General features: G+C 42.8%; 1 long non-coding RNA gene across 1 annotated transcript; it reads left to right on the top strand.

Moving 5' to 3' along the window:
- Positions 1-120: 120 nt before the first annotated feature.
- LOC123571786 (uncharacterized) lies at positions 121-1,450 on the top strand. Its single transcript, XR_010584616.1, has 2 exons — positions 121-751; positions 1,022-1,450. It is a non-coding gene; the product is annotated as an uncharacterized lncRNA (long non-coding RNA).
- The last annotated feature ends 13,245 nt before the right edge of the window (positions 1,451-14,695 follow it).

Below are 14,695 nucleotides of genomic sequence, written 5' to 3' on the forward strand. Positions count from 1 at the left end.
GCGCGTCCGCCGGCCGCAGCGCCTCGCCGCGCCGCTCCGCTTACGCCGAGACCACAAGCCCCGGCATGCAGCGGGGCTCCAGGGGCCTGTCGGAAAGGAGCGTGGCGCGCGGGGGACGCCGGGACTGGCGGTGTGCGGCTTCGCAGACTTGGTAACGCGAGAGCGCGTGGCGAGAGTGTGTCGCGTCTCTGGAGACTGGGACGGTGCGGTCCCACGAAGAAACAGGCAGGCGCGAATCGTGGAGTGCGCCCGTGGCCCTGAGGGCAGGCGGAGACCCTGGTGGCTCCCATACGCGTAACAGCACTCACTGCTCTTTGACGTTAGTGAATAGAACGTAAGCTACCTGGAGCAGGGACCTTGTCCCAGCGTCGACCGCGGCGCCCGTCACCTCGTAGGTCTCAATCATTACCAGCTGAGTAGGGCGCGTGCTGGTGGGGCTTACCGAGCACCCTCGCTGGTTGAGTCATTAAGCAAACCCGGAGGCCTGTCGTGGGTGTGGGATCCCTTCCATCTGAGAACAATGGGATGAGTTTCTGGAGAGACTTGGCCCGAGAAGGGCCGGGGCAGCTCGGGAAGCAGTCTGCCTCACGGAAGAATTCAGGAAGGCCTCCTGGGAGAGTACCTTTGTGCCGAGCCTTGATGGATTCTGGCGAGAAGGAATGAGGGAAAAGAGTGTTCCAGGTTGAGGAGACTGTTGTGGACAAGGCATGGCGGTGTGATTGCCAAGATGAGTGGGAAAGGGGGATAAGGGGTAGGTCAAGGGATGCTGGGGCTGGGGGTTGGAATTTACTTTCAGGCATCTGTAGTCAGTAGGTATGATGTCATCTAAGAGAAATAGACTTCATGCTGTGAGCGTTTAGCGGGGAGAAGGTGGGCATGCCTTGTGGGATCAGGCAAGGTTTCATGGAGCTAAACCTTGACCAGGACAGGTAGAGTTGGAGGTACGTATGTGGCAAGATGCTTTTTTGCTTTTAATTTAGGTGTCAACTATTTGGATTCTTCCATTCTCTCCCATTTCTAGCAGATAACCAGGTTTTGTAAATCCTTGGCTCAGAAAGTTGGACAGGACAGGAACTCTTTTTTGGAATACAAACCCACTGGTGGAAAAATCAAAGGACTACTGGAAACAGGCTGGTAACTTCAGTGAAGTGGTCTAGGTGTGACATCACTTGATATCCATCCCCCACCCAAAAGGGGAAAAAGAAGACATTGACTGTTTATTCAGAGTCTGAAATGCAACCCATCTTCACTTCCAGGACCCACTGATGATCTCTTCTGGAGTTTTGGCCTGAAGCTAAAACTGGCAGCCCCTGGACTAAGTTCGGCATATAGACTAGATTCGATATTTAGCCATTATGTACCCTGCACCATATTGATGGTTACAATGTTGAAATATTTCGAGGGTAAATAGTATCATGGTAATTACAATAAATGTTACAATTAATAGAAATTTTAATATAAACTCATTGGTTTGTGTTAATAGTTGTAGGATGTCATTACCATTGACAATAGGCCTCCTGTTGTTTCCACATTATGACACAATCTGGCCTGTGTCACTGCAGGGACTGCAGCCAAGTTACATGTGTTAAAACACTAACTGCTTTAGGAGAGTCACTAGTTTAAAATACTTTTATTGGACTGGGTGCAGTGGCTCACACCAGTAATCCCACACTTTGGGAGGCTGAGGTAAGAGGATCACTTGAGCCCAGGAGTTCAAGACCAGCCTGGGCAACATGGCAAAACCCTGTCTCTACAAAAAAATACAAAAAAAATTAGCCAGGCATGGTGGTGCATGCCTGTAGTCCCAGCTACTAGAGAGGCTGAGGTGGGAAGATCCCTTGAGTCTGGGAGGTCGAGGCTGCAGTGAGCTGAGATCTTGCCACTGCACTTCAGCCTGGGTGACGATAGAGTGAGACCCTGTCTCAAAAAATAATAAAATACTTCTATCGTAAGCACATACATTAATTCTTCAGAAAATAGGTATGCAGTATTTTATATTTATATATTTAAGATTTTATTATGGAATATCAGAAACATCCACCTAGAATGAGAAACAAAAATCTGGATGAGTTTTCAATACTTTTAAGTATGATAAATGTAAATCTTGATATCTGCAGAAGAACGAACAAGAAATTTATAATAATAAGGAATCCCAGCCTGGAACTTCTTTTGATACTGTTTAAGAATCAGCACAAAATAAAATTTATTATTTATAAGATAAACTTTATTACATAAAATCTATAGTAATCCCAACTACTCAGGAGGCTGAGACATGAGAATGGCTAGAACCCGTGGGGGTGGAGGTTGCAGTAAACCGAGATCTCATCACTGCACTCCAGCCTGGGCAACAGAGTGAGACTCTGTCTCAAAGAAAAAAAAAAAAAAGAGAAAAAGATTTGGAAGCTACTGTCAGAATTTTTAGCACCACTGTATAGTTAAGCGTAATTGAGCATTTCACACACATTTCCTAGAATTTCAAAGGGATTAATATTGATATGAACACGCCATTCCCTTGTGGACACACCTGTTAAACACCGGATGTACCCAAGTGAGAAAACAGCTTTTTGAAAAATATGTAAATCAGAGGTATATTTAAAGTCATCATTTAAGAAGCTTCATTTTTTTATGTATGTTTTAATAATTAAAATGCAAATTTAAAGGTTTTTGAATATGATGGTTTTTGTTGATCTTATGACACTGGGAAACATTTAGTACACTGTATTGTCTTTATTGTGAGTGGACAAGAAAGAATTATATTTGAGATATAGTTCCATAAAGATGTAACATTGTACCAAATAAGAAGATTGTCATTGGATTTTATACAGAAAGTGCTAATACAATTCTAGAGAGAGTACAGAGTTTCAGCCAAAAGTTTAAAAACAATGTGGATGTTTTAATTTGGCACTAAGTTATCAAATTCAATTTTGGATAAGTCAATAAGAGAACTCATGTTTTTCTTGATAAACTATATTTACTACCACACACCAAATAAATAGCAGAAATAACTAAATTAAGTAATGCAAATTGAACCTTGACGGACAAGCCTGCAGTGCTAGATCTGCAAAAGCAATGTGGAAGTCAGTAAGTTCTGCATTCAAACGCTCCACCCCTGAGCTATACCCCTTGTGGTGGAAGTCAGTCAGTTCTGTATGTTCACTGTAGTGGACACAAATGCGTTTGGGCCTTAATGAATGATAGTTTAATGGAGACATCGGTATTTTAGAGTTTTTTTGTTTTGAGCTGAAGTCTCGCTCTGTTGCCCAGACTGGAGTGCAGTGGCGCAATCTCAGCTCACTGCAGCCTCCATCTCCCAAGTTGAAGTGATTCTCCTACCTCAGCCTCCCGAGTAGCTGGAATTACAGGCATGCGCCACCACACCTGGCTAATTTTTGTATTTTTAGTAGAAATGGAGTTTCACCATGTTGGCCAGGCTGATCTCAAACCTCTGACCTCAAGTGATCTGCCCACCTCAGCCTCCCAAAGTGCTGGGATTATAGGTTTGCGCCACCGTGCCTAGCAGTATTTATTTTAGCTTTATAAGAAAACATGTTTTAGCTATTAGAGCTGACATTATTTCAATAAACTGTAAAGCAGTTGGACATATGTAAACAAAGGGAAGTTTGAAACAAGTGGAAGTTATTATGGATAAGAAAAAATAGGTATCCTGTTTAAAAAAAAAGTGAAGTATCAATTCCAAGAGAAAAATTATTGGATTTTCTAATAAATCAATGTATTTGATGACAACAGTGAAACCTGTAATAAACTTTTAAGCCCTTTCAATTTGTTAAATCTTGACATAAAGCCTCCTGGTTTGTGAAGCTCCATGAATTGAGAGTGAACAGAACATAGTGAATAAGCCAGTAAGTTAAAAGATATTTCAATAAGTGATTTTTGTGAGTTGGTCAATAGCAGAGATATTGAATCAGTTCTATATGTTCTTAGACTATATTATAAAGTCTATAGAATGTTTAATTGCTATTGATAAGAAACTGAGGATTCCACACTAAAAACAGTATCATTGATGTTAAGGAAATTCTCTACTTAATTCATTTAATGATTATCCATTTAATGAGGAAGTTGTTGGAACAATTGCATGTTACTTCCTATGTCAAATCATTACCCCATACGGGGTCAAAATCTAGTGACAACTGCATCAAAAGATTCATAACTTCCAAAAATCAAGAAATGATTTAGACATATTAGATCTGTCAAATTATTTTTGCTACAAGTTACATTGTCATGTTATATGTTATTTATTTAGAAATATATATGTTTTTAAATCTTTGATTTACATTTTGACCAGTTCAAGATGGCTTCTTATTTTGTTTGTAAAATCTAGAGAGATCACATAAAACATAAAATCTAGATATTTTACTTCTCTTGAAAGATCAGAAGACCCAACAACACTGGGCTAATATTCCTACATGCCAGAGATCAGCAAGTTGTGGCTACTTTTTTAAGACTGGTCAGCAGCTCTTTCTCTCCCCACAGTTACCACTTGTCCCTTGCCTCTTGCCTGGTCTCTAAGCATTTGAATTTGTGGCCTCTGCTGTAGTTTTAAGCCTGGGTTCTTGGCAGGATGGTGGCATCTTTTATTTCATTTACCTAAATAAGGAAATCAAGAAGAGAACAGGTTGCCTACTCACCCCCATGGTGTGTGTGTGTGTTTGTGTGTGTGTGAGAGAGAGAGGAAAGTGAGTTCTATTTTAAACATGCAGAGTTTGAGGTACCAGCAATTGATCAATCAGAAGTCCAATAAGCAGACCCGGTGCTCAGAGATGAGTTAGAATTAGAAGCATGTTAAGTCATTTTCCATGAGAGTAGATGAGATTTCCAAGGGAGAAAGCATAGAGAGACCAGATTCAAGGAAAGACACGGTGGGAGAGGGGGTCAACCATATTTAAGGGTGGGAAGGAGGAGGAACAGCCAGGTAACAAGACAATCTGATATAATAATTAGGTTGGGGAAGACAGTGGGTTGGGGGAGCTGGTTATTCTTTTGGCCAGTTTGGTGGTGTGTTGGTTAGGATATAAATTTGGCTGTTGGCCAGGCATGGTGGCTCATGCCTGTAACCCCAGCATTTTGGGAGGCTGAGGCGGGCAGATAATGAGATCAGAGTTGGAGACCAAAAATTAGCCAGGTGTGGTGGCACACATCTGTAATCCCAGCTACTCAGGAGGCTGAGGCAGGAGAATTGCTTGAACCTGGGAGACCGAGGTTGCAGTGAGCTCAGGTTGCGCCACTGCACTCCAGCCTGGGTGACAGTGCAAGACTCCATCTCAAAAAAAGAAAAAAAGAAAAAAAAAAATTTGACTGTTGCTGCAGAGATTAAAAAAAAAAAAAATCAGTATCATAAACTAGATGGAAGTCCAGGTAGCAGTATAGGTATGAAGCTTTCTCTCTCTTATTTCTCTACTCCCTTTTGGGTGGTGCTGTGGCCCACAAAATCCAGTATGGCCCATCGTCGTGTCTATATTTTGGCCATTTGGAAGGTGAAAAAAAAGGGAGAGGTGGGACTACCTTTCTGTTAATGCACAACTTGGAAGTTGGACACATTGCATCGATTCTGTTCCTTTGGCTGTAACCTAGTCCCACTTACCTGAAGAGGAGTTTGAAAAATCTAGTCTTTATCCTGTAAAGTCACGGGCTGGCTACTGCCACGAAACAAGGGGAGAATGGGTATTGGGAGACAGCTCTCAGTCTGTCTAACAGGTAGTGAAGAGAAAGTGGGACTTGAAAAGGAGAAAGGGGAGGGAATATGGTAAACTGGGATTGGACAAAGATAGCTCCCTGTGACTAAAAGAATAAGGCTAGCAATAGAGCTATCGTTGGAGAAACTAGGCTTCATCACAGTTGTTAATATGTAGCAAATGCATGACGAGCTAGACAGATGAAGGAAAATGGTGCCCTTCAGAGATAGAGGCCTTCCAGATTTCTGAGGTAGAAGCCTTCCAGGAGGAAGAAAACAAAGGAAGGCAGGCAGGCAGGCATGTGGAAGCCTGACTCCCAGGGAAGAATTCAGGAGGCTTTTCCCCCCAGGGATCAGAGAATACCCAAGAAATATCCAGGGCATGGCTGATTGTGTCAGTCAAGGTTCTACCACAAACAGAACCAGTAGGAGATGCGTATAGTCGTCCCTTAGTATCCGTGGGGTTTTGGTTCCAGGACCCCCCAACCCTAGCAGCCCCATCCTCTGCAGATACCAAAATCTGCGGATGCTCAAGTACCTGATATAAAATGATGTAGCATTTGGTTGTAACTTAAACACATCCTTTTGTATACTTTAAATGATCATTACTTACATCTAACACAATGTAAATGCTATGTAAATAGGTATTTGTATTTATATTATGTTTTGTTATTTTTCATTGTTTTTTAAAAAAACTTTTTTTTTTTTTTCTTTGAGACAGTCTTGCTCTGTTGCTCAGGCTGGGGTGCAGTGGCATGATCTCAGTTCACTGCAGTCTCCACCTCCCAGGTTCAAGCAATTCTCCTGACTCAGACTCCCAAGTAGCTGGGATTACAGGCACCTGCCACCATGCGTGTCTAGTTTTTGTATTTTTAGTAGAAACAGGATTTCACCATGTTGGCCAGGCTGGTCTCAAATTCTAGACCTCAGGTGATCCACCCGCCTGGGCCACCCAAAGTGCTGGGATTACAAGCGTGAGACAGTGTGCCCGGCCTAAAAAATATTTTCAAACCATAGTTGGCCGAATCTGCAGATGCAGAGCCCACAGATATGGAGGACCAGCTGTATATGTATCAGAGAGATATATATGGTAGAGAAATAGAACAAGAGAGAGAGAGAGAAAAAAGGTGTATTTCAAGGAATTGACATAATATGATTGTGAAGTCTGGTTGGGCATATCTGAAATTTCATGCAGTAGGTCAACAGTCTGAGAAATTGGGCAGGAGCCGATCAGGTGCCCACAGGAAGAATTTCTTCTCCCTCAGGGAAACCTCCATTTTGCTAAGGCCTTTCAACTGATTGGATGTGGTCCACCCATGTTATTGAGAATAATCTTTTTTAAGGTAATTGACATCTACAAAATATCTTCAAGGCAACACCTAAGTTAGTGTTTGACTGAGTAACTGGTTACTCTAGCCTAGCCAATTCGACACAAAACTAACCATTACACTGCTTAACCCAAGTAGGAAAACCTGCGGCACAGGGTGTTAACGTGGGAATTACACCAGATACTCATCCAGGTATTAGGTTTTAGATCTGAGAGATACCGAACAATTTATTTTTTTTCCTTTTCTGTTCTGGAAATTATCTGTTTTTTTCAGTGCTGTTTTCATTACCTCTTCTGATCTTCTTATGAGGTTAAAAGTACAGAAAAGTTTAAAGATTAATAAAATGAACACTTGTATTCCCACCACACAGGATTAACAATAGTGAACAGATCATCTGTAGACAATGCTTGGTGCTTATGTGAATTTAAGAACTGGCTGTGTTAATTTTGTAACTCCTCTTTCAATTGTACATTGCAAAAGAATTACTTTGAACATGCTTGAGAAAAAAATACTGGAATTTTTTGGCTCCTGTAACTGAAAAGTCAAAGGGTAGATCTAGCTTTAGGCAAAGGTGGATTTAGGCAAGGCTCAAAAACTGTTGTCAGACTCAATTTCTCTACACCTCTTTGCTTTCTTTCATATATGGGCTTCCTCCTTGGAGGGACCCTCAGAAGTCCCAGGCGTCATAGTTTCAAGTTCAACAGAAAGAGCAGTTTCATCTTTCCACAGTTCTTAGAAAAGTCCTGAGACTGAGTTTTATTGGGTAAGTGTTCACCCCTGAAACATCTCTGTGACTGTATAAGATAGAATGAACTTGCCAGGCCTGAGACTAGCCTTACCCAAATCACATGGATTGAGAATGTGGGAGGGCTTGGCTCTATCATGGAAAACTGATGTGCTGTTTCCATAAGAAGGAGGAATACACGCTGGTGATAGCGACAGGAGGCAGCCATATGCCCCGACAGATAGGGATGGGCACCCAGTGAAACCCCACCTCCAAGCCAAAGACAGCTGGAAGACTGAAAGCCAAGTTACAAGTGAAATCCTTGGACTGGATTGAGAACTTGTCTTTCTGTTTGGCGTACTTTCCTCTGATTGATCATCATCCTTCACCTATTTTACACATATCTACCCTTTCCTAATTGGTTTTTTACACTGTCATGCCTACATTCGAGTGATGTCTTCGTTTTAACCTTTTTTTGCTTACTCACAAACCAATCAGCCTGCACTTCCCATCTTGTGCCTATAAAGACCTAAGACTCAGTTGGTAGAGATGAGATGGCCTGACTTCAGGGAAGACAACCTGCCCTTCCTGTCCCCTCTCCAGCTCCCCTCTCTGCTGGGAGCCGTTTTCACCGCTCAATTAAATTCTCCATCCTTCAGTTGTCCACCTGACCTCATTCTTCTTGGATGCTGGACAAGAGCTCCGGACTCACCAAATGCCAGTACCCAGAAAAGCTATCACAGCAGCCCTTTGCCCTCACCAGTGGAGGGCAGCTGCTCTACACAATGGGGCAAGGGGCTGAGCTGCTCACACACCCCAGTCAATGGATGGCAAAACTAAAGGAGCACTGTAATGCCCCCTCTGGGGCTTCGGGGTCACAGGCACCCTCACCTGGGCGCTGCCACGTTCCCCTTGAGATGACACGCCTGGTCAGGCTGTGGCCTCACATAGAGCTTGCTCTTGTGTTGGTGCCTGGAGCATCTGCAGGACCTACACTCGCTCACTCACATGGTCCCTCCCACCAGGGGTTGAGTGGGGTCAGCCAATTAGAGGGGGTGCCCCTTCCACAAGTCCAGCAAAGGTGCTGAGAAAAATTCTGCATCACCGGGTGAGCCCACATTCCCACCATTGTGGGAACAGCAATGGATTTGGAGTCCAGCTGACTCACAATCCTTTCTGGCTTGAATATTTAATAGTGACATAACTTTACTCATTTAAAATCTCTGAATCTTAGGCCAAGTACAGTGGCTTATGCCTGTAATCCTAGCTCTTTGGGAAACCAAAGTGGGCGAATCATGAGGTCAGGAGTTCAAGACCAGCTTGGCCAACATGGTGAAACCGCGTTTCTACTAAAAATACAAAAATTAGCCGGGTGTGGTGGCACATGCCTGTAATCCCAGCTACTCAGGAGGCTGAGGCAGGAGAATTGCTTGAACCTGGGAGGTGGAGGTTGCAGTGAGCCGAGATCACACCACTGCACTCCAGTCTGGGCGACAGAGCAAGACTGAGTCTCAAAAAAATAAAAAAATAAAATCTCTGGGTCTCAGTTTTCTAATCTGTCAAAAGGAGGTAATAATATCCTTTTGGAGATATGAAGAATAAATTAAATAGCACATATAAAAGCACCTTGAGAAATGCGTGGTCCAGAAAGCTCAACTTTGCTAATTTCTTTTATATTGCTAACCCAAGCCTCTTCGTGGCACTCAGAGGGAAGTCCACCTTTCTTGCAAAAAAAAGTGACTACTATACTAACAATAATTATAACAGCTACCACTTGACTGCTGGGTACCATGTGTGTTGTTAGGTTGGACCTTTCTGTGGCCACGCCAGCTGCACAGCTCCAGGGGGCCAGCCACACAGACAGCAATGCACATGGCACACTAGGGAATGTGCCAGCAATCCCGCTCCACATGCACTCACTGACTATTCTCACACTGGCACTGTGAAGAAGGTCCTGTAATTTTTTTTTTTTTTTTTTTTTTTTAGGTGGAGTCTCACTCTGTTGCCCAGGCTGGAGTGCAGTGGCGTGATTTCAGCTCACTGCAACCTCTGCCACCTGGGTTCAAGCAATTCTCCCATCTCAGCCTCCCAAGCAGCTGGGACTACAGGCGCATACCACCACACCTGGCTAATCTTTGTATTTTTAATAGAGACGGGGTTTCGTCATGCTGGCCAGGCTGGTCTCAAACACCTAACCTCCAGTGATCCACCCGTCTCTGCCTCCCAAAGTGCTGGGATTACAGGTGTGAGCCACTGTGCCTGGCCAGAAGGTCCTGTTATTAACCCCATTCTACAAAGGAACCTTATAACCTAGGTTCAGGAATTTGCCCAAGGTTTTTTAGCCATTAAGTAACATGAACAAATGGGAACCATACCCTTTGGGGATACTTCGCTGTGGCATTTTAAAAGTAACTAGTCGTAGGATACAGAATTACTGTAATCCTGCAATGGCAGAGGGCAGGGAGCTGTGAGGGAGGATAGACCATTTCATTTTGAAAAACTCTCTAACCACACATCCCCGGCTCCCACCCACCGCCATGTAAAATGCTTACCAGAACCCCAGAGCTGAGAATATGACCAGCTGTCTCATTTACTATTCTTACCCTCTAGGAAAGGGGCAGAAAAGTAAACAGTCTGGAGTGTATTTTAACTCCAAATAATTTGAATCAAATATAGCAATTGTGAAATGTGTCCTATTGGCAAGCTTTGGAACCACATGGTTTGTTTATTTACGAAGTAGATATGGTCTGAATGTGGTGGCAGAAGTTTCTTCTAGGGACCTGTCAAGGTACAAAGGGACTGTTTCTTGGATTTTTTTCCTATGAAATTAAATAGTGGTAATACTATGATAAATGCTTATTATTCTGGAAGGACTTTGGGCTCATTTGCTGCAATCGCCTTGGCCTCATAGAGCATTAGTAGTCTGCTGTCTCTTACTGTAGGATGTTTTTGCGACATTGGAACATCTCTCTAAAGGCTAAGAGCCCTCAGAAAGTTGTTTATTTCAAAACCATGAATTTTAGATACTTTAAAAGAAATTTGATAAATCACAAATCCCATTTTCGATAGGCTTTCATGATAGGTTTTGCCAAAACTTGCAGTGGTTGTCTGTGGTCTTGGGCATTTAGATTTGGGGAGGCATTTATTGTCACTATGTCTGAGCCAGGTCACTAGGCCGTGTGTGGTAACTAACATTATTCTCATAAGATATTCAGTACTCCTTGCTCAGCTTAATGGCAACCTCAGCTATCAAGAGTACAGCTGAGAGGAAGTCAGAGGAGATGCTCTGTAGCTTCCCAGGGCTCATACCCTTTACTCTTGAAAAAATTATTTCAGAACCTATTTGCTTCATAGAGGCACAGTTGAATGTATGTATAGACTATTTTCTGAGAAATAATTTGAATACCATCAAATTCACCAAAAGTGCACAATTCAGTGGCTTTTAGTATAGTCACACTTTTTTTTTTTTTTTTTTTTTTTTTTGGAGACGGAGTCTCACTCGTCTCCCGGGCTGGAGTGCAGTGGCATGATCTCGGCTCACTGCAAGCTCCTCCTCCCGGGTTCATGCCATTCTCCTGCCTCAGCCTCCTGAGTAGCTGGGACTACAGGCAGCTGCCACCATGCCCGGCTTATTTTTTGTATCTTTATAGAGACGGAGTTTCACCGTGCTAGCCAGGATGGTCTCGATCTCCTGACCTTGTGATCCACCCACCTTGGCCTCCCAAAGTGCTGGGATTACAGGCATGAGCCACCACGCCTGGCTATTCACTCTTTTGTACAAACATCATCACTATCTAATTTCAAAATTTTTTGATCAACCCAAGATAAACCCCATATCCATCAGCAGTCACTATCCATTCTTTCTCCTCCCATCCCAATTTTCTGGCAACCACTAATCTACATTCTCTCTATGCATTTTCATTTTCTGAACGTCCCAGACAAATGGAATCTCATAATATGTGGTTGTTTTTCACTTAGCCATTGGTCAGGCTGGTCTCGAACTCTCGACCTCAGGTGATTTGCCCACCTCGGCCTCCCAAAGTGCTGGGATTACAGGCGTGAGCCACTGCATCTGGCCTAATTCCAGAATTTCTATTTTTAAAATATCTCTTTCTTGATATTCTTTATTTAATAAGATAGTGTTCTCATACTTTCCTTTAATACATAGACATGTTTAACTTTAATGCTTTGTACATATTTAAAATTGATGATTTAAAAATCTTTTCCTAATAAATCCAGCACCTAGGTTTTCTCAGGAATAATTTCTGTTGATTCTGTTGATTTTTTCTCCTTGTGTATGGGCTGTACTTTTTTGGTTTTTATTTATTTTTTGCATGTTTAATAACTTTTTGCTCAAAACTGGACATTAATAAAATAGTATGTCAACTTTGGAAATCAGATTTCCCCCCATCCCCAGGGTATATTTTTGTTGCTGTTTGTTATTTGTTTGTTTGTTTAGTAACTTACCTGCACAAATTCTGTAAACTCTGTATTCTTTGTTCTGTGTGGCTGCTGAAGTCTCTGTTTTAATAGCTTAATGTCAGCTAATGATTAGACAGATTTCCTGAAACACTTGAAACCAATAGGTCTCAATGTTTGCTGAGAGGCTCTGTGTATGTGTTCAACACTCAGCATGCAGTTGACAACTCTGCCTTAGCCTTCACTTCCTGCTGGTGTAGATCCTCCAGGTCAGCCTGATGTTAGAGTTTAGGGTGTGCTCAGGTTATCCCAACCATGTGCACAGCCACGGGCATAAATATGTGCTCTACCAGTACAAATGGCCTTCTAGATTCACAGGAATATTTTGGAGCTTTTCCAAGCCCCTGTGGATGCCCATTTCCCAGTTTAAAAAAAAAATCCTTTTGGGTAACCTATTAATGGTCCCAAACATTACTCACTGCCTCAGGCAGTTGTGAAATTAAACAATTTCCTCTCAATGTTTTTGAGAAATGTCCCCGGGAAAACGCTTTTTGTGCTGGGTGAGCTCTGAGTTTCAACTCAAGTCAAATAAAGACAGCCTTGCAAGTGGGATCTTCCAGAGAACTTCCAGACAAGTCAAATAATAGGACTTCTGTTGGAATAGAGCATTGAAGGAACTCTGACCCTATTCTGCTTCCTCTAGAGACTTCCAGGCTGCTGGTATTCAAGGTAACTGCAGAACTAGGAAACAGGGAGAGGGAGAGGATAAAGCAGGACAAAGCTCACAGTTTTCATCATGGCTCAAATGATTTTCCAGAATAGATGCTCCTAGAGTGCTGCAAGCCTTTGGTTACTTTTCAGAGTTCTGAATATGTGAATTTGACCATTTTTGCTAGTCTTCATGTAGCTTTTTTTTTTTTTTTTGAGACGGAGTCTTGCTCTCTCACCCAGGCTGGAGTGTAGTGGCGCATCTCGGCTCACTGCAAGCTCTGCCTCCTGGGTTCACGCCATTCTCCTGCCTCAGCCTCCAGAGTAGCTGGGACTACAGGCACCCGCCACCACGCCTGGATAATTTTTTATATTTTTAGTAGAGACGGGGTTTCACCATGTTAGCCAGGGTGGTCTTAATCTCCTGGCCTCATGATCTGCCTGCCATGGCTTCCCAAAGTGTTCATGTTGCTTTTATGGAGGAGAGAATTATCAGAGGTCATTACTCTGCTAATTTCACTGATGTCACTAAAGTTACAGTTTTAACTTTTGTGGGTATCTATCTTTTCAGGCAATGTCAGTTTAGTAATAGGGACAGGACGTTAGCCAAGGAAGACATTACTAGCAGTAAGAAGTGATAGCTGCCATGGGCTAATGCGGCGAATGCAGAAATAGCCTGGGCTGTTCCGTGCAGGGGTAAATGGTGGCTGTATATGAATTGCTCTTGAGTGTACTCATATTTAACCCAGGTTATATTTGTTTGCTAGGGCTGGGGTATTTTCTTACAGTTCTGGAGGCTCAAAATCTATGATCAAGGTGTCTGTGGGGTTGGTTTCCTCTGAGGCCTGTCTTTGGCTTGCAGATGACCCTCTTGCTACCTTTTCACATGGTCTTCCCTCTGTGCACATGTGCCCCTGGTGCCTCTCTGTGGTGTCCAAATTTCCCCTTCTTATAGGGACACTAGTCATATGAAATTAGGACCCACACTAATAGCCTCATTTTAACTTAATCACTCCTTTAAACCCTATCTCCAAAATACAATCACATTCTGAGATACTAAGGGTTAAGGCTTCAACATATGAATATTATGGGGGCAAAATTCAGCCTGTAATACCAGTATATAATACTTACTCATATTGATGTCCAGGTTTCAGTTTGGTACAGCTTGAAGGGAATTGTAAGGTGTATTTTACACGTATTCCATTCTCATTATACAAAAGTATATAATGATCATGGGGTGGACTCTGGGCTTCTAGAACAGCTAGTCTCAATAGTTTTTTCCTGCAGGGATGTCTGTTATGGGTGACAGTTATATGTGCAAGCAGTCCCTTGGGCCTCTGTACCACCTTCATTCCCTTTTCAGGAAACCACTTTAAAAGGACAAATGAGAGCTCAATCAGATTTCTACAAAAGAAAACCATTAATATGAGCTTACTCACAGTGCACTTGACTATGATCTAGTCACGTATATGATTTTATGTATTTTGCAACATATAGTTAAATACTATTGGTTGGCTGGGCGTGGTGGCTCATGCCTGTAATCCCAACACTTTGAGAGGCTGAGGTGGACAGACCACTTCAGCCCAAGAGTTCAAGACCAGCCTGGGCAACATGGCGAAACCTGTTTCTACTAAAAATACAAAAATTAGCTGGGCATGGTGGCATGCGCCTGTCATCCCAGCTACTTGGGAAGCTGAGGCACAAGAATCACTTGAACCCAGGAGGTGGAGGTTGCAGTGAGCTGAGATTGCACCATTGCACTCCAGCCTGGGCAATAGAGTGAGATTGTGTCTCATAAAAAATAAAATACTGTTGGTTTAGAAATTA

This window comes from Macaca fascicularis, chromosome 2, assembly GCF_037993035.2.
Source record: "Macaca fascicularis isolate 582-1 chromosome 2, T2T-MFA8v1.1".
NCBI lineage: Eukaryota > Metazoa > Chordata > Mammalia > Primates > Cercopithecidae > Macaca > Macaca fascicularis.